Source organism: Mus caroli, chromosome 12 (assembly GCF_900094665.2).
Source record: "Mus caroli chromosome 12, CAROLI_EIJ_v1.1, whole genome shotgun sequence".
NCBI classification, from domain to species: domain Eukaryota; kingdom Metazoa; phylum Chordata; class Mammalia; order Rodentia; family Muridae; genus Mus; species Mus caroli.
Window position 1 is genome coordinate 40,505,012 of NC_034581.1, and position 20,847 is coordinate 40,525,858.

Sequence of the window (20,847 nt, forward strand, 5' to 3'; positions counted from 1 at the left end):
TCTCTCTCTCTCTCTCTCTCTCTCTCTCTCTCTCTCTCTCTCTCTCTCTCTTTCTTACTCCAGATTTTATTCCTTTCTTGGTCCACCCTCCGACTATTCCACATCCCTTACATCCTCCCTGACCCTCTTATTCCTTTCTTATCACACCTAAAACCTCTATTCAAAGCCATTTCCTCCCCTAGACTATATAGTGCAGCATTTTCACACCTCTGTGAAATATTGTGAGCAAAGGCCTCTTGTCAGGAAATCTATGGAAGACTTTGTGATAGAAACCATGGAGACTCAACCCTAGTCCACAGAGGTGGCATGGGGAACCTCAGAGGCTTTGAACCCTAGCTGTGTTAAAAGTGTAAGTGCCTGGATGTGTAAGTGCCATGGGGAGCTCCCACTCAAGGCTGTATCCTTCTTGCTGGCATCCACAGAATAGGTACTTATGAAGCCTTTCTGAAGCTTTTGACTTAGTTTACCCTTTTCCCTTGACTGCCTCTAATTCTGTCTTGGTTTTGCTACTCTCTGACAACTCCTACCTCAACCTCCCAAATACTGGGATTACAGGCCTGCACTGAATTGATGTGTAACTTGTTATATGGACAGAGTCTGGGCCAGAGTATCATCTCATTGGCTGTTGAGTAGCACATCTGAAAAAGACAAAACAAAGCAAAAACACCACCACAACAAAACAATGAAAACAACAACACCCTTACTTTCATCGACACATCTTTCATTGCTTAACTCCCCAGTTTTTAGGTACAGCCTGAAGGTGTCTGAGGTTCCACCTCGCCATCCTCTTCGTTATTCCTGGGGTTTCACTGCTCTGTTGGTAGACTCTCCACACTTTGCCCTTGCTACTTACTTTGTACCTAATGGTCTTTCTACGCAGAATGCTTTTCTCATTCATCTTTAAGGTTCTAGTCAGTGGTCTTCCAGTGGAAAGTCATCCTGTAGAATGAGATATACCTGTGTCTGAAAGCTCACAATATTCTCTAATACTGTCTTTTGTAGAGGCTTCTGATATTTCTAGCTGTGGCCCCAATCAGCAAGTGAATTGAAATTTCTAGTAGGAGTGTCTGATTTATGCTTTATTCACTTATTTATTTTATATTAGATGTATAAGCATTGCAATATACATGTTGTTCAAGTGTATCTATTGAGCTGTTAACTAAAGTCAGAGCTTCAAAATTTGTATAGACTCTCTCCAACATACCATTAGAAGTTCTTTTTCTATGTAGTTATCATATATTAAGGGAAAAATGTTTATTACTTTCAAGCTGTGTTTTATTCCAAGAAACACTGACTTTCAGAATACTAAGGTTTTGCCCTGATAAGATAATAATGCATTAAATGCAAAGAAAATCAAAATAGCTTTACGTGTGAGGTAAAGAATTTCCTTAAATTTAAGACATAAAATTTCATAAGCCATGCATAAACCGAAGCAGTTGAACTCACTGCAATGCTCTTTTTACTTCATTTCTGGAGTAATTTTGAGATTCATGATGTCCTAACATTTGACTGCAGCCCAGGGTGGCTGAATTGATACTTGTTTCTCTTCTCTGAAAGATGTTTTCAGTGGTCGATAGTGCGAGTTCTGTTTTCAAAAATACCAAGTCCAAAAAGATACAAATGCTCCCTTAGGAATCCTTGGGTGGCATTCAATTGCTTGTCTGAAGGCTGAGTTGTGATGTGCTCAGTGTGATTGCTCTGTTTCTCATCCAGGGCGTCCTTTCCTGGCTAACTCTTCTCTGGTATATTTGCTTAGGAAATGCTGAGGTTTACAGAAGAGAGGAGTTGTGGACCAGAGAGTCAGGAGCTGCCTGTGACAGAGGTTTTGCATTGGTATAGGTGTGATTTTTTTCCCCTCAATTTTTAGCTGTTTTCCTCAGCTCATGATGATCCTCACTGAGAGGTAGGACATACAAATATAGGCAAAAGACTTCCTATGTTCCTAAATAGAAAAGCTAACTACCAATCAAAAGCATACAGCCTGAAAGTATTTTATCCACTCTGTCTATCTGTCTGTCTGTCTGTCTATCTGCCCAACTGTCTGTATTTCTTCATCTGTCTAAACAATCCTCTAGCTCCAAATTGGATTCAGACTGACTCTTCAGGTTAGATCCATTAATGTGATGTATAGTCACCCTAGTCACCTCCCTGGTGTCACTTTTGATAGAAACCAACAGAGAGATGTTTTGGCAAATGTATTCATAATTTGTCTTCCTCGTAGGGCTCTCTCTGCGATTGTGTGTCCCATCAGGGACTCTGTTAACTTATTGGCAATCTACTGTGATTGATGGGAACTGATGTCTTATTAACATTCCCCTCACCCCCCACTTTTCTATTCACAGAGCAATGCTAAGAAAACCTTTGGCTTAAGGAATTAAAACGAAATATCACTTCTTCAGGTAAGAAGACCTACTTCAATGGTAGGATGTGCATTTTTAAAATAATATTTAAGATTGTAAAGTGAATTATACCATAAAATATGTGATTGTATAACATTAGCATCATGTCTGATACTTTTCATCAGAGAGCATGACAGAAGACAGGAAGGGAAAATACAAATGCAGAGACATTTATCATCTCACTTGTCAAAGAGAGTAGATCAAATTCACAGAGAAGGACCTAGCCTTGCTCTCTCGTCATTGTGTGGAAGTAATGTTTGCGCTTTATTCAAACATTTCTCTTTAATCACAGAAAATAGCACTGTTCATAAAAAAAAATTCTGAAGTAACTGAAGGTTAAAAATCATTCCTATTACATGTGAACAAATATCAAAAATCTGAAGATATGGCATCCTGTTTTTCTTGCATCTCAAATAAGGGAAAGGTCAGTTCTGAGAGTTTAAATGTATGTCTTCTGTCTGGCAAGTCCTTTCCTATCCCCTGTTTCCCACTCTTCAAACTTCACATCCCACTCCATTTGTGTCAAGTAGGATTACCAACTCCAGAACAGACCATGCTTGGCCTGGGTGGCCTTCTGAAAGGCCACCTATTGTAGTCTATTTCACTTGGTGAAAAATATCTTAAGTAGAAATCAGGAACATAGTTCAGAGAACTAGATCTCAACCAACAAGAGCTCTCTTAAAGAACTATAAGGCCCCCATTGTTCAGATGTCTGCTTCTGTACTTCATAGGTTTAATTAAACAAATGAATTCTCATGGAGTTTAATTAAGAAGATTGCATGCAAGATTTTGAGGGAGCAAAATCCTTCCAGCATGTTTTGCCCATTGTTCTTGAGAAGAGTTGATCTATTGAGATGTCATTTTGTAATTAAGAGGAAATGATTCATGCCTCCACCTGAATTTGTTATCATTGTGTTGTCTGGAAACTGATTTCATGTGATGGATTCTTGTAGTATTCTAAAATACCATCAGAGACCCCCAAAATCAGTGATGTAGAATTTAATATTGCCTGTGATAATATCTAGCCTTCTGTAAATAGTCTGTAGCGTGTTTGCTAGGAGACACAGAGAGAGAAGAGTAAAGGCAAGTGATTATTTTTAGGTTGTAGTTCTAGTGACTGAGGATTGCACCAGAAGGCAAGGTGTGTCAAGCGATCCCGAGGGTCACTCGAGGTTGTACTGGAAGGATGCAGTGTTTTAACACAACCCGAGTGCTTTCCCAATTACTGAGATATTGTGGCATAGCTCTAAGGGGATTTTCTTGGCAGGATATGATATTTTCTCTTTCTTGTTGTTTAAAAAGATAGTTGGTTTTAAGAATCTCTTGTCTTCCAGAGAAGGAAGTGAAAAGGCTGAATTTCACCTTTCCAAATACATACTTGCTGATCTGTTTGGCTAGCCTTTTAAGTGACTAATGAGAACTTTCTCTTGGCAGGCTGCTAGAGCTGATGAAATATCTCATTTTTGTCTTTGTGAATGGACTCATCTGGCCAAAAACCGAACACAGAGAATCTTCCCAATTTTTGTCCCTGGCCTCACAAAGACATGCTGAAACTTTCCGAAATTCTAAAGCATGCTTGTGTTCAGAATGTCCCCAGGCTATTTAGCCATTGCCTCTGACATTAGACTAAGAAAGTTGTGGGGGGAGAGGAGGGCAGGCATTACAGCAACTTAATTTTCAGTTGAGATTCCCACAGTTGTTAATGTGTTGTAGTATCTGAAAGATGTGAGATGCCAGAATTGTGGACTGTTTGGGAAGCCAATATCCCTCCCAGATCTTTCCTGTCTCTTTGTGTCTCATGTTGAATATAATCAGACTTATCATTTACCCTAACGTGTAAGTGTTCTCTTATTTGAAAGAAAGGCTCAAATGGTGGAATTTCTTTAATGCACTATTTAATGTGAAGAGCAGGAACATCCCTGAAATCACACCCTTAAACTAGTTTCCACTATGGCTATGTTACTGCATGGGAGGGAGTGCACACATTTTAAAGACTGGTCACACTTGGCAGGCAGTGAAAAAGGAAAACTCTAGCAGTCTAAAAGGCGATTGGAATTGTTTGTTGATGACTTGAAAGTTGTTTCTTCATTTGGCCTTGTGAGATTCAGTTGTTTGTTCATCATAGGAGAATGGTACTCATATTTTCAGTGGGTAATAAACTGAAAGGGAAATCTGATTTTATACTTCAGTTGATTTGTAAATGGAGACAACTATCTTAATGGAAAACCTGAATAGGAACATAAGTTTAATATTACCTAACAATGAGGTAATCTTTCTAAAGCTGAGAAGTTTATCCCATGTTATTAGATACAAATCAAAGTCAGGAAGCACAAACTGTCCACAAAAAGAAATATGGTCTCACAAAACTGGAGGTGGAAAGCTCATGGATAATTCAGTAATTCTGAGAATCCTAGAATTTATTAAAAACAAAAACAGAGGTCTAAGTATCTTTATTATTTTATACCAGTTGAATTTACCTGATATTTAGTAACAGAAAAAACCACACCACCTTTTCCTTGTGGTTACTCATCCTCTCTTAACCAGATGTATTGAGAGGGCAAGATCTAGATTTCAACTAACTAAGTGACAGCATCCCTGAGGTATTGCATGTGAGTTCTGCCTCTATGGTGGTCACAGCGAGCATCTCCCAGATGAGCTGCTCTCCACACAGGAAGTCTTCCTTGAAAGCCCGATGATTGCAATGAGTAATATTCTGTTCTTCCATCCCGAGTATTCCCCAGCTTTTCTTGTCCATTTTTCAGTAAATGAATACATATTATATATGCATATACATTAATGTTTATTATTTATTTGAGAATGTTAACAATGTATTTTGATCATAATCACCTCTCATTCCTCCTTTTCACTCCTCTAAGATTAATCTTCACTTTCCCACCTACTCCTAACTGTGTCCTCTTTTAAAACAGTAACCCACAGTCTTATTTGTGATGACGATATACTCTTGGGGCATCCACTGGAGCATAGTTGACCTATTAGATGCTATACCTTTAATAAAAACCGAGTCTTCCTCCTTTAGAACCCGTGGCCCATCAATGGCATCTCAGCTAGGATGTTGCTCATGAGTCCGTTCCTCAGTCCATGCTGGAATAGTGACTGGCAACAACAATAGTGACAACAACAATAGTGACTGATCCTGTGGCTGGCAACAACTCTTACTAAGTTCATAAGTGCAACTGTCTTTTGCTCTAGTCTTCCCTGACCTCTGGCTCTTATGATCTTTCTCATCTTCTGCCATGGTCTCTTAAGTTGTGGGGGGAAGGATGATGATGATGATGATGGTGTGTGTGTGTGTGTGTGTGTGTGTGTGTAGCATTCCACTGACACTTCTTTTCTACTCTTTGACCAATTGTGAGTTTCTGAGTTAACCACTGTCTACTACACTGAGAAACTTCTCCTAGTGTAGTGAGAGCTGCACTACTCTGTCGATATAGAGATATAAATTTAAAGGGTAGTTTGATACTGTATTCATTTAGCAAAATGATAGTAATAGGTTCACCTCCAGGATGTATAAGCTCTCCATCATCATCATCACCATCATCTTTTGTCACCCAATTTACAGTTTCAGGAATGCATTTCCTCCTGTGAGTTAGCGCTTATATACCATCAGAAAGCTATTGGTCACTCCTATAAGATTTATGTTACTATTGTACCAGTGACCATATGTTGCTGCACAGGTGTACTTTACTTCATAGACTTTAAAGCTGGTAAAAATGATGATTTTTCTTCCTATAAGCTTACATAGCACCTTTCAATATCAGGAAAGCTAGTCAGAGGGGAGGAAGGTTCTTGATCATTTCCACTGATTTTTTTCATGTCCTGGGACCCAAGGGTATGCTGTCTTCAGCAATAGAGTCAACTATTAAGTTCTGGTGGGGAACCAAGAACAAATGCCAACAGTTTACGCTATTTTGCAAGGTCTCTGGGATAATGCTGACCAACAGCTAGAGGGGTGGTATATTGCACCTGGCACTGGGATTTCTCCATGACAACGTACAGCTTCTAGGAGGAATATTATCACCTGTGTAGGGGAATTCCAATTAAATTTTTAAAAATTGACTTATTTTATGTCTATGAGTGTTTCTTCTTAAACACAGACAGACAGACAGACAGACACACACACACACAGATATATATGGGATAATATGATTTAATAAGGACTCAGTATACAGCAAAAGAATTCCCAACCCTATGGGAATAACTTAGAAATGGAATTGTCCTGGCCCCTGGCTGGGCCCAGGGAAGAGTGAGTTTCCAATGGAGACACAGGCCTGTTTACACATCTTTCTTATCATTCCAGTCAAGTCTCTCCAATATTTTTCTCTCTATAAAAAGTTTGAAAAGAACAAAAATGAAATGCAGGACAGGAGCATCCAAAGGGCGGTAAATGCCACCAGGAGTTTGAAGATTGGGAGAGCTTCTCCCTGTGAAGTGTGAAGCGTGAAGCGTGTGTGTGTGTGTGTGTGTGTGTGTGTGTCTGTGTGTGTGTATGTGTGTGTATGTGTATGTGTGTGAGTGTGTGTGTGTCTGTGTGTGTCTGTGTGTGTATGTGTGTGTGTGCCACATGCATGTCTGGTGACCATGGAAGTCAGAAGAGTTTGCCAGATCCTTAAAACTGGAATTGGTGTTAATGGTGGTTGTGAGTTCTGGGACTGGACACGGGTCCTCTTTGAGAACAAGTACACTCAACCACTGAGCCGTCTTCCTAGCCCCGTCCAGTTAAACATTTTATATGAGATTACTTTTAGGAATCTTATAAAATGGTAGTTTCCATGTGGTTCTCTTAGTTATCCATTTCCCAACCCCCTCCTAGCCCTACTCTACCATTCCTCTCGTCACTGAAGCCTCCTTCCCCATCAATCCCTTGGTTCATTTCTGTGTGAAGTCTAAGCAGCGCTATGTGTCTTGAAGTTATATAGAATTATATTAAACTTCATGCACAGCATTTCTGTAGGGAGGCTGAATCCTAATACATTTTCTGAGACTTATCTCTGGAGTGGCATCGGTAATTGAGACACCTTTATTAATTGCATCCCTTTCCTCCCCTGCCTTCTGTCTTCATGAATCTTCTGGGAATCACCACGTTCCCCCCCCCCCCTGGACAGCCTGCCCTACCCCTATTCCATTACTTCTTTCTGACCATTTCTGAGAGCTGGGAAAGTATATTTGGAAGGTGTCTCAAGAAAGACACCAGCATTTGTCTTGGGTGCGAGCTGGACCCATGCTGATGCGATGGTGACTGACTGGAAGAGAAAGATGGAATTACAGCTTTTTACCAATAACGATCACTGTTATGAGGCTACAAATTCTTCAACATGCATGAATCCCTCTAACTCCTCTTTCTGTAGCCTTGTAGAGAGAAATATCTGCTTTGCAATTGGAAGAAGATGATTATGTGACACACTTTTCTGTACATGGTTGATTCAGTGACCTTTGCAATGAACTCATGGCAGACACCAACTGGATCAGATTTGTTTTTCCTGATGTACTTCTGGCTTACAGCTTTAAAATGTTTTCTAGGGTCCCCAGAATTAGAGCTAGTGATGAGATGATTACCCCCATAGTCTTTTCAGGATACTTTAGTGACCTGCAAGACATTTTAATGACTGCAAAAGTATACCATACTGGTGGAAGCCACCCAGATGTAGTCCTCATTCTTAGTAGATGTAAACTCTATTAAAATAACTTAGCCTGTACAAGAAACTTTATTTCAAATTATAATAATAAATAACAAATTATACCTCTTATTCACATACTGCAAACCATCCTTTAGTGAACTTTAATAATTGAGAGGTATGAGAGACACCTGGCAGGGATGTTTCAAGCCTCCCGTGTTCAGATCTGTGTGTATTTGAGGCACAGAGGCACAGATACTGAGGTGCTGGGAGGGTGTTATTATGTCCTTCCCTTCCAGCATCTGGACATTTCATCCCTGGCTGCTTTTGGAGGGTGTTGAATCCTGACAAGAGGGTTATCTAGGGAACTACCCAGGAGGAAAATGAAGCCCAGTGTGGAGCAGGAGACCAGGCCTAGGCCCCTGCTGGTAATACAGTATGTTGCTGTCACAACTGACTGCATACACAAATAGATGCTTCCCTCTCCTATTCATTATGTTTTCCTTTGCCGGGTTTTGTTTTATTTTGCCTTTCGTGACAGCATTCATTTTGTAAGGCAAAGGAAAAAAAAAAACCTCCCTTGGACGGATTCAAGTTTTCATATCTGCAGAAGACAGTTCTACAGCTTTTGTCTAACATAGCCGTTATGTAAAGAGTCTTTGTTTCTGGTCGAGTGTTGTGGCAAGCAAGTCTATAAACTCCTAGAAACACGGGAGAGAATGCTTTCCATTCAGAGAGAGGAGTAGGATATGGTACATAGAGCCAATGTTGAGAAGGGTTTTGTTTTCTGCAGCAGGGTGGAAATTCACATTCAGATTGATGCTCTGTGGTATTTAGCATGCTACAGTTAAACAAAAGGGCATGGCAGCCTTCATAGCCATGTTGATTAATGCATTCCTTGAATGTGTTGATTAATGTGTTCCTCAGATGCCTCCATAAGCTGCTGCTGCAGCTGAGGTGTGGCCAATGAGCCTCCTCACTGGCTGCTGCCTTCATGCGGGTTCATTTGCACATAGGTCTTCTGTGTGTTTATATCACACCACCAGCACCCTCATAAATTAAACCTTTATAATATTAAAATGCATTTTTGGAACATTTTCACTCTGGTCTAGTAGTAGGAAATCCATAAACTTTGAAGTTCACAGGGAGAAGCTCTCCCAATCTTCAAACTCCTGGTGGCATTTGCCGCCCTCTGGATACTCCTGTCCTGCATTTCATTTTTGTTCTTTTCAAACTTTTTATAGGGAGAAAAATGTTGGAAATAGTCTTATGGAGAAACTTGCACTGGAATGATAAGAAAGATGTGTAAACAGGCCTGTGTCTCCATTGGAAACTTACTCTTCCCTGGGCCCAGCCCGGGTCCAGGGTAATTCCGTTTCTAAGTTATTCCCATAGGGTTGGGAATTCTTTTGCTGTATACTAAATCCTCATTAAAACATACTGTCTCATACTGTTTCCAAAAATCCTCATCTGAATGTGGCTCTGCCCTGCTTGTTAAAGGATAAATCAGACTTTGTTTAGTTTGCTTGGTCTCTCTTCAGGACATAAGAATGTTATTGCTACTTTGAGTATTTTCCGATCATTTAGCAGAGGTGCTAAAAGAATCAAAGCACCCTGTTTGAAAATGGGTCAAAGAAAAACAGGGCATGGAAGAAATGGCCCAGTTCTCTGGGTGTGTGTGTGTGTGTGTGTGTGTGTGTGTGTGATATTCTCCAAATGTGTGGTATTGTAACAGAGGAAATCATCCATGCTACTCAGATAGACTGCTTTTGCATGGCCTAAAACAGAACAAAGAAATTCACCCTGAACAAAAGTGAGTTTGTGTGGAATATTGCTGTGTGAAACCATTATAGAGAAGCAACAGTCATGAATATGTACCTCATTTAGGTCTTGGCATTAATGGTAAAGAATGGCAGTTTGGTATTCCGAAGGCTAAGAGGAGACTTTATTCTATCTGTAGATATCAGCGCAAAACCACCTAAAAGTCTACTTTGGAAGTTCTTAGACTATACAACTTGTGTTATTTGATGACGTGCATTTAAAATGTACTGTTTTAAGATATCTCAATATGTCCATTCTCTGTCTCACAAGCATACTTAAGGACATGGGAAGGAACATAACGTGTTGATTTATTCCTGTGGTGTTTTCTTGCTGTGCTGGCTAATTTTTATGTCAACTCAACTCAAGGTAGTGTCATCCGAGAGGAGGGAGCCTCAAGAGAAAAAAAAAAAATGCCTTCGTAAGATGGGGCTGTGATCAAGCCTAGAGGCTGGTTTTCTAAATTTGTGATTGGTGTGAGAGGGCTCAGCCAATCTTGAGTGGAGCCACAGGTGATCCTGGGACCTCTAAGAAACCAGGTTGAGCAAACCTGTAAGCAGCACCCTCCATGGCCTCTGCATTAGCTTGTAATTTCAGGTTCCTGCCATGTTTGGGTGCCTATCCAGACCTCCTTTAGTGATGGACTAAGATGTGTAAGCCAAATTAACTCTTTCCTCCCCAATTTGTTTTTTGGTCATATTGTTTCTAGACAGCAAATGAAACCCTAACTATGACACTTTCATAAGCCTCTCTTTGGAACTCCAGGTGCAAAAAATAGATGCTTCTATCATACAGTTAACATGGAGGACATCTGGTAAAAGTAGCCAGGAGTTTTTTAAAAAAACCTTAGTGGATGAAATGCTTAAAAGAGAGTACAGCAATGTAACTATATCAGGGAATTCACATAGCAATTAGGCACGCATCTTCTTGGTTTGCTAAAATTCCACAGGAATTGATGGGTTTAGACAAAGGGAGACAGTGCACATGATTACTTCATTTTTCTGTGAAGCTTCTAGTACAGTACTTAACTCAAAACTTGTTGACAGAGCTGTTGGCTTAGGGAAGGGGAGGCCACAGAGCATGTTATGTAAAACAAACAAACAAACAAACAAACAAACAAACAAACAGCACAGGACTCTCCAACCTAAAGAGGAACAGGGAAAAGGTTTCCAGAAATATCTATTTTTATTTATGTATTTAGTCAAAAAGCACATAGAAGATGTAGCCAAGAGCAAATGTACTTTCCTAAACAGTTTTGTTCCCTGGGGCCTAAAAAGGAGAAGAAAATTGACAAATATAACCAGACAAACCTACCACATTTAAATGCTTGCAATGACCTGGAAACTATAACTAAGCTCCAAGTGTTCTATAGAACATTTCTTTATTATGTAATAGTCCATTTCCCCCTTTGAAGAGAAAACAGCTACAACTCTGCATCGATACAAGCAGACTTCAAGTTGATTCGGCATGTAAAATAGTTAATTATTCAACTATTATATGCTCTGGAAGATAGAATTTTGCCATATAGTAGAAAATGTAAACCCATCCTAGTCCTTTGACCCACTCTGAGCACCTCGTTCATGCTTTGTAAGTAGCAGTTGAATGTAAATAACTAGTTGCTCTCTATGCAAAACTTCTGTGCAAAACTCCCCTCCAACTTCCTCTCACAATTTTCTCATTTTCTCTTGATGGTTGATGGCTACAAAGAACAGCTTTGTGATAAATTGATAGCCATTTTCATTTTTCTGAGAACCTTTGGATGCTCGAATTTTCCTTCCTTGAATCAATCGCCAGTCTCAGTGAGAGAATAGATTTCAAATCACTACATTATAATGTACTTGTTAATTCTATACAGTTAATTACTGTAGTGCCTTTGTGTTCACCTGTGAAGGAATTCAATACTTAGGACATATGCAAACCCTCACCAGGAAGGGCAAATAACCAAATACAGTCTTTTTACAAAGGAGGTTTCCTTCAGCTGAGAGTCAAATGGTTTTCCTCTTTCAAATAGCTTGTTCAATAATCACTGGATGAGTGAAACAACCATTGCACATAGAGTTAGGTCAACCCATTAATAATTTTGTTAAGAGAAAATCAAAATTTATTGTGAAGTTATGTGCACTTCTACAATAAAAATTAAACCCTCACATATGGACCCTATATCTAATGCCTATTCCACAGCCATTTTTATTAATAGACATTATTGATTGCTTCTTATATACTACAGAGGGAATAAGGGGAGCTGTTGGGAGTACAAACAGACAGATGTGGCACTTGCCTTTGGCTACTTGCATTGCCCAGTTACATATGCACAGTTCTACTGCTCACATACGTGTGTACATGAAATGAAATCATAGAATAGTGTTGAAGAAGTGTGGTAGAAGCTAAAATGCTCAGAGTTCAATGGATGGGGATACCTAGGTTGTAGGAACTTTCCAGGCTTTTTGACTAGATTTGAAGTATGGAAACCAGGGTTCCAAATGTAGTCCAGAGGAAAAAAATTAGAAAGAGCAGACAACCACCAATATCACTCATAAATAAATACATAAGTAAATCTAGGAGTAAATGTAGGGATAATGGAATGCTAGTTGGGACATCTCTGCCTTCTGGAATTCATGGAACCATGTCCCCTGAAGTGGTATGTGTTTTTAAATGTGATTTTTCAGGGACCCCATGTGAAGAGAATGGATGTCATCAATCATCCCCAAGAGAAAATCTGATTGTAGAAATGAGAAAAGTGGCCTTTAAAAATTGTTATTAATGAAATGACCTAGATGGGAGTCACTCAGACCAAATGACTTTTTTTTTTAAATGAAGAGTCATATGAATAAAAAAAATTATATTTACCAAAATCAAGGATAGTGGGAACCAGAGCACAGCATTCCTACTACCAGAGGGAACATGTCTTGAAGCAAGACTGTGACAATATCTCTTTAGAACCAGTTCAGGTAGAGTCGAACAGACAGAAGATGCAGCACTCTCTCTCCTCCACTCTTTGCTTTGTGCTCTCTGTTTGGAGAGGGTACTTAGTCAGACATGGTCAAATTATTGAAGTGGTATTTCTGTGAAACATTTCCATCTTAATAATTCTTTCAGAGTTGTTAAGATGAAAGACATTTCCAGGGCACGCATGAAGATGAATCCCAAGTCTTAAAACTCCTACCCTAGAGCAACACACTGAGGGCAGAGGGGAGTCACACCCTCTCCTAGTCAAAGCCCAGCATCACAAATGCACCCGGTCATAAATTTAAGTGCCAAAATAACATATTATATTCATCAATTTTTCATTGTGGACTCTGGAGTGTTTCATAATCACACTTATGCTGTTGTTCATTCATTTTCTATTTACCTGTCCAAGTGAAAAATTGTCATATTCCCCCCAAACAGAAAATTCTGTGATTTCCCGTCTAGTTTTTATTTATATGGAATAAGGAAAAAAATGTGGAATAAACACCCAATCTGACTTGAGGTGCCTTTTATTTGTCCCATGCACAATCCATCAATGGGCACACCCTGCCTGCTTCCATCCAGATCATTCCATCCACACGCTGCTGATATCCATCACTTTACATGGCCCTAGTGTCACATTTTCATTGATTTATCCTGTCCTAAAAGTCACTGTAGTGACCTGCCCAGTTTGTTGGTGAATTTCGTTAATGCTTTTTTAGTTTCTGTGAATGCTTTCTGTTGGAGGGAACCACTTTGTCACTTGCTTTCCGCATGTTATTTGGTATTGTTCTGCATCTGGCTAACACAGGGAGCGCTTTGACATCTGTAATTAATTGCTCTTATAATTTGTCATTAGCCACCTGCTTGATAAACAGAATGGGAGGTGTTTGTGAGTGTATATAGGACTTCATTTTTAATATTTTATGTACTGTTATTCTCTCTCTCTCTCTCTCTCTCTCTGTGTGTGTGTGTGATGTGCTTTGGGTAGGTGGGTGCCAGTATGTTATGGCACAAATGTGGAAGTCAGAGGACAGCTTTGTGGAACTGGTTCTTTTCTTTACATGGGTGCCAGGAATAAAACACAGATTTCAGGGCTTTAGCTGTGACATGCTGAGCCACCTCACCAGCACCTGTGACCATTGTCCAGTTCCTAAGATTACATAGTGCGCTCACTGCAGTCTGTGTTGCCTTTCACCTAGACCACACTGTCTCCTTCTGTTGTGTTTTATATACTTCCTTGCAATTAAAAGTTTCGCCTCTCCTTATAGAATATAGAGGATCTTGTACAGTTTCCCTTTCATTCTTTAAAGAATTTAATGGGAAGCCAAAACTGCAATGTCTAACTCTATATAGTCTAATAAGAAAAATTTTTAGAAAAATATAAAATAAAATCATGTTTCTTTTTCTAAAAGACAAAAAACAAAACAACAACAACAACAAAAAAAAAACAACAACAACAAAACCAGAACAGGCTTTTTGTAATTGAGTTGATTGTATTTTGGTTGAAAATATGAGCTTAAAATTATTTTTTCCCAAACCTGAACTCTCTTGACACAGAAAGTATCTAATGCCTCTAAGTCAATACCCTAATTAATATTCAAGAAAAGTAGGGGAAATGGAGAAATTCTAGATTATAGAGTGGGATGTGCTATGTTTCCAGTTACTTTGTTTTTCTTATATTTCTTCCTGACCAGTGTGCACCACAAAACTCAGTATTTACCATTCTTTTCAGGCGTGTTCAATGGGCTTAATCATTTCAGTGTGTCCCTTTAACACTATGTGAAGGAGTGTGTTTCCTTTAGAGGTCTCAATCCATCCAGGATGCATTGGCCTTATTCTCTGTTTTGTTGACATATGTGTGATGTAATGATCCTTTTAAGAAAACAGATGTTTATTATAAAAATACCATCTACCATCTGGGATCTTCTAGCACTATATTCCATAAAGACAAATTAGTTTAATTTCATATAATATATTTTAATTTCTTCCCGGTGGTGATGGCCCTTCTTTAATATTTAATAAGGGGAAATTGCCATAGTGTTACAATAGCAGTTAGAAATAATAAAACTATTCCCTAAGTGGTTGTTTTTAATATACCTCTTCTTTCTTTTTACTTTTAGTCTATTCCCAAAACTATGTTAACGGAAGTTTGGGGAAGATTTAAATTTGTGTGTAGGCAATGATATGTTTGTAGTGGAATTACATATTCCCGGGGAATTTTAAAATTGACTTTAATATTGCAATAATAATAGTCAGAGTTTTTTAAGGCTTATTGTGTACTACACGTTCTAAGTACACTGTGTATTTTATCTCATGTTATCCTCCAAGTGGCCTAATATTTATTTACTTCATTTTACACATGAAAAAAATTATGTGCATTGCCTTGTACACAGAGTTTGTGAACAGTAATGCAGAGAGTCAGTTGCCACAATCCAAGTTCCAGAGTACATCTGCTTCACCACACATATGCCTGGGTGAGATGGGCGAGAAATGAGTTCACCAAGATGCTTAATTAGTTCATAAGAGCAGCATTTGGCCTCAGGAGTACTGGGCAATGTGTCATAGGTACATGACAAATAATGTCTCCTCTAAAAGTCAAAGATATTACCCTCTTGTCTTTTCATACTGAATAATAAATCCAAAGGCTGTCAAAATGGTTCCACCACACCCGTGTTTCTGAATAGCCATCTTATGCTCAAGGGCATCATGGAGAATAAATGGATACTACGGAAAAAAGTAATAAATTCCAAGTCAAAACAATGCTATGTGCTTAGGAGTGTTCCCTACTTATATGGTGGGTAGCAGTGGTATTGGGCATTCTTAAATTATTTGCAGCTAATTCTGTCTAAAAAAAATGATATTATTGGAGATTAATGTTTGTGTGCTTTGCTCACAGGTTATGGTTTTGGGCTATAGTAACAGAAAGCTTGCTAGTTTTGTTTTGTGTTGAGACAGGATTGGGTCATCCTCCTGCCTCAGCATCCTCAGTTAATGGGACTACAGGTGTATGGCTTGAAATCTGGCAAAACCTCTTGACCTTGTTCCTTCATCACACAACATGTTCCTCTTTCCTGGAACTCCAGTCATGTTCTATCATTTTATTTTGAAGATTTATTATCTGTTTATGTGTATGTATGTGAGTGATCAAATACACTTCTGTGTAATGTCTCATTAGTTTCTTGGGTACTGGGAAGTGAAATCCAGTCCTCATGATTAAATAGCAATTGCCCTTAACTTCTGACCCAACTTTATAGCTCCTCTAGATTTTAAATGCAGCTGCTAGTTACTGTTTCTTGAAAAATTAACGTCTTTATTTAAAAAAAAAAAAAAAAAAAAAAAAAAAAAAAACCCAAAAAACAAAACAAACTATTGGTCTGTGAAACAAATATACAGTAGCTTAAAAAAGAACCCTAGAAACCTATTGCCGCAAAGAATATCTTAGGATTAGAAATTTTAGGAATGCTGCAAAATACATAATAAATACACGAAGATCCATCACATATGTGCTAAAAACGAATATGTAAAAATAACCCCAAATGAAACTAAAGACTAATGTAAATAATTGCTGAAGATTCTGACCTTCCCAAACTTTTGTTAAACTCCTCTGAGCTCACTTCTCAACTAGGCTTCAACCCTCCCTGTCCTATCTTCAGCAACACAGTTCTTCAATTCTGTTTATGAACAGCAGCAGCAACAATAAACTTGTAATACCTACCCTTTAGCTGATATTGCTCCTCATTTTCTCCTTTTAGTATCTTGTCCAGACTGCCTTCAGCAAGCATCGCCCTGTCCTTAGTGACTCTTCTTAGTAACGTCACATCCATTGTGCAACATTATCTTGTTGCATTTGGGGTGGTACTTAACCCATTGGGGTGCCTCATCTAGGAACAGTCTTAAATCAAGTCTTAAATCTAAATAGTCAGAAAAATCAACTGTTGTCTGATGTAGCAGTGACTTCCTCCCATTCTTCTTGCTCTCTACCATATGGAGTCACGTGTTTTAACATGTGACTCTGGCCTTGACATCTGATAGAAAGGAAGTAAAATCCTATTGCCATATTCAGTTAGTAGAAGTTAATAGGAATGTTTTGTGTTTTGGGGGTGGGGGTGAGGTGGGGAGAAAGTTCTGTTCCAGGAGCACTTTACATCATCACACAGTAAAGCCATTCATTCACAAGTTCCCTACCTACTTAAACTGTAATCCTTTTGGCCATGACTTAAGAGCAATGATCACAGTAAATAAGTATTTTTATTTCCTACATAGTAGTTCATTTTTGATGTTGCTTACTTTTTTATTATCCTTGTTCAAAGCCAAGGCCTGTGCCCTGACTTTAGTTCTTATTCCCCTCCATCACCAATTCCCTTTCTCTGACTGTTCTAGGTTCACTGTCCACCCTGATCTTCTCCCTTACACATAGCCAAACACATCGGGATTCCTTTACTGTGGTTTTCTTTCTTTAGAACATGTTTCCTGCCTATGTCCCGATAGCTCACAGTCTTTCTTCAGCCACCACTTCCTGGTGGGCTATTTCCTCATCCTGGGCAATCAGGTGTAATATACATATATATATACACCTTGAAGCATCGTGTCCCACTTTGGTTTTAATCTTTTCTTCATAGTGCCACCTAACAAATTATATAATTCAATGTCTATTTTTATATCTGGTTTGTCTGAGCTAGCATATAAAGTTTGTTGGGGGAAGAACTTCCATCTCCTTTTTCATTAGTGTGTCCCAACACCAAGAATACTGCCTGAAGTACAAGCTTAGTTTGCTCAATGGAGAATGAATAAATATATGATGACTTGGGAGACTTGAAAGTTTCAGCCCTTCATCAGGTAATATTGCTAGCTAAATAAATCTATCTCAGTTTTATGATATCATCCATACTTTCCAGGTCTGAAAACAACTTAGTTTGGAATTCAGCTAACTCCCCAGTTCTGCCAGCAGGGGGGATGGTTTTATGACTTTCTATTGTTGAAATGCAGAGGTGGAGTTGGAAAACCATCTAAAGAAATGTCCCTTTCATGTTTGAAGGAAATGAACAAATCTAGCATTTGTTTTTCAGAGAACAAATGCTCTTCCAAAAGAACAGAAACTGTTCCCAAATCTTTGAAGTATGTCATTGATTCATTAACAAGAAACTGGGGAAGTGTCCCAGTGACAAACATGGGCTTTGTCAGACTAAAGGCTGATCATGAGTTGTAAGAGCTGCTTGGGCGCTTGATACCATCAAGGCTCTCAATGGGCACAGCCATGTATTTTAAGTTAAAAGCCTTGTTCTCAAAGAAATGTGATATTTTGCCTAAAGCTCTTCTTGGATAAAAATATGATATTAGTTGGTGTTTGCATTCCTTCTAGACTCTTCCACCACCACCCCCACCCCCAGTTACTTGGCAACAGCCAGGTATGCCTGACTCACTATAAAAGGGGCTATTTGCCCCCTCCTCACTCTCGTACTCTCTTGCTCTCTCTCTCTTCCCCTCTTCCCTCTCTGTCCCTTTTCTCCCCATTCTCCTCCTGCTCTCTTCATGTGTTCAAGGCTGGTCTCCCCTCCTCTTCCTCCTCCTCCTCCCCTTTCTTCCTCCTCCCCTTCCCCTTCTTCTTCCCCTTCCCCTTCCCCTTCTCCTTCTCCTTCTCCTTCTCCTTCAGATGGTACTTCAGGGGAAGGGATGCCTCAGTGTGGGCTAGAGGAGGCACCCCCTTCCACCTCATCATACCGTGCCTCTACCAAACATATTCCTGGCTTCCTTTTCTCTTTTCATAAAACACAAAATTTGTTATCTAAAATAATATTAAGAAGTTAGTCAAAGTCATGATAGTTTCTATGATGGAAAAGGGAAATGTATATTCTTTGGAGAAGAAAATTATTGTTTTTTTTTTCTTAGAATTTCTTCAATGAATTTTTAACTTGATAATTTTTTAAAATAATTTTTTAGAAAATACTTATTTACTTTACATATGTGAGTATACTGTCACTGTCTTCAGATATACCAGAAGAGAGTATTGGTTCCCATTACAGATGGTTGTGAGCCACTATGTGGCTGCTGGGAATTGAACTCAGAACTTCTACAAGAGCAGTCAGTACTCTTAACCAATGAACCATTTCTCCAGCCCAACTGACAGTCTTAATAGCACAAGAGTTAGGGATCATTGGGTTGGCTCAGCAGGTAAAAGTGCTTTCTGTGTAAGCCTGGCATACTAAGTTCAAGTCCCAGAACTGATGTAAAGGTGGAAGGAGGAAACTGACTCCACAAGGTTGCCCTCTGACCCCTATAAATGTTCCATTGTATGTGTGCTTACACGTGCATGGCAACAAATAAATTGAAATAATATTTTTTAAAAGTACAAGAGTCATCTGTGTCCCTGATGTCACTTGTCTGTAATTCTAACATGCAAAAAGTAGAAAGAGAAAGATAAAGATTTGAAGGCCAGAGGCTAGAGCAAAATAACTCAGTGGTTATAAACACCTACTGCTCTTCCAGAAGACCCAGTTGGATTTCATGCACCCGCATTGGGTGGTTTGCAACCAATGAAATTCTTGCTTCAGAGGATCCAGCACCCTCTTCTGGACCACAAGAGTACCTGCACTCACATATATAGCCCCATCCCCAACTCTCTCTGTCTCTCTTAAAAATCAATTATTTTTTTTTAATGAGATTGAAGGCTTACACTGTGAGTTTCAGGCCAGACTGGGGGATACACACATGCGTGCACCTGCACACTTCTCTCAAATGAAAACTAAGAAAAAGAAAAAAGTAAGAGTAACTATGAGTAGGAACAGTGTTCTACAAATTGTGAGTTCTGTGTTCTGTATTAACTTTATTGAATTACCATTTGTATCCGATTACCACAATAAAAAACATTTTTGATTTTCAAGTTCTGCCCTACTTCTTTCATGCACGTGATGTTAGGCTTCTGTTAGTAGCTCCTTCTTGCAGTCAGTCAGCCAATCAACCAATCAATCAATCAACCCATCAAACATGACCTACTGGCTAATACTTGAATGTTGCTAGGGCTTGATTTTCTAGATACAATTCCACATCTGTTCAACTGGCACTGCTATAGTTACATACATGTTATAGTGCCCTGGCACCTGCTTCAGTTACATACATGCCAGACTGCACTGGCGCCTTTAGCCACCTTTTTTATTTCCCACATGCTTGGAACAGTGTCAAAATTAAATGGTGGAGGTCTTATCCCCATGCGTCACTACAGAGACTCAACATTTCGGGGTCATTTTTAACCAAAGATATGAGGATGCTTTATTAGGAAGGGGAGAAAGAAAGGCCAACACCCCCAAAAGAAAAGACTTAACATCTGGAAAGAAACAGAAATGATCCGAGCTGGAGAGTAGTCCAGAGGCCCAGCTTTGCCTGCTGTGAGGATAAGACCTATGGCTCTGGAGAAGCAACTAAACCTCTTTATTCTAAAGTGTTGGAACCGAAATGCTGATTTTTGCATGTGGGTAGGAGTGCAAGCTTACTTCCTCCAGACTACCTATGGCCCTGGGGTGGTGGAAAGTATACATTGTGAATCCTGTAAGATAAAACAGAGAAGCTCAGTTGCTCCAGAAGCCCCATCTTTTACCTCCAACTCCTCAGCCTGCAAGGGCTCTGTCTGCCCTGTGGTGCTTGCTGCCTGTTAGACACTGAAATATAGAGGCACAGCAGTAGGTGTGACCAATGCTGCACGAGAGGGAGGGAGAGAGAGAGAGAGAGACAGAGACAGAGACAGAGACAGAGACAGACAGAGACAGACGGAGACAGACAGGGACAGAGAAAAACAGAGACACAGATAAAGGGAGCAGTATGGTCAGTTTAGTAATAGCTTATTTGTACACATTTAAAGCAGATAGTCTGATCTGATGACAGAGTCCTGGCTATCTCAGCAAGTAAGGGGCACAAAAATTGTAGTCAGATGTTTGTGTTTCCCTGATGGCTATGTTGAAACTTAACCACTACCATGATGGACTGGGAGACAGAACCTTTGGAAGCTGACCAGGTCATGAGGACAGGGCTGGCTCTCTTAGAACAACTGCCCTTAAAGA

The 20,847-nt window shown here is 39.4% G+C and overlaps 1 protein-coding gene across 32 annotated transcripts in view; it reads left to right on the forward strand.

The window, feature by feature from the left end:
- Positions 1–20,847, forward strand: part of Nrcam (neuronal cell adhesion molecule) — a 261,656-nt gene that overhangs the window by 128,925 nt on the left and 111,884 nt on the right. For 31 of the 32 annotated variants that reach the window (XM_029484544.1, XM_029484542.1, XM_029484541.1 and 28 more), the window contains one exon: positions 2,343–2,399. The exons of the other annotated variant lie outside the window; for it this stretch is intronic. The gene's annotated coding sequence lies outside the window, so the exon portion shown is untranslated. The remainder of the gene's footprint in view (positions 1–2,342; positions 2,400–20,847) is intronic. 32 annotated transcript variants of the gene reach the window in all.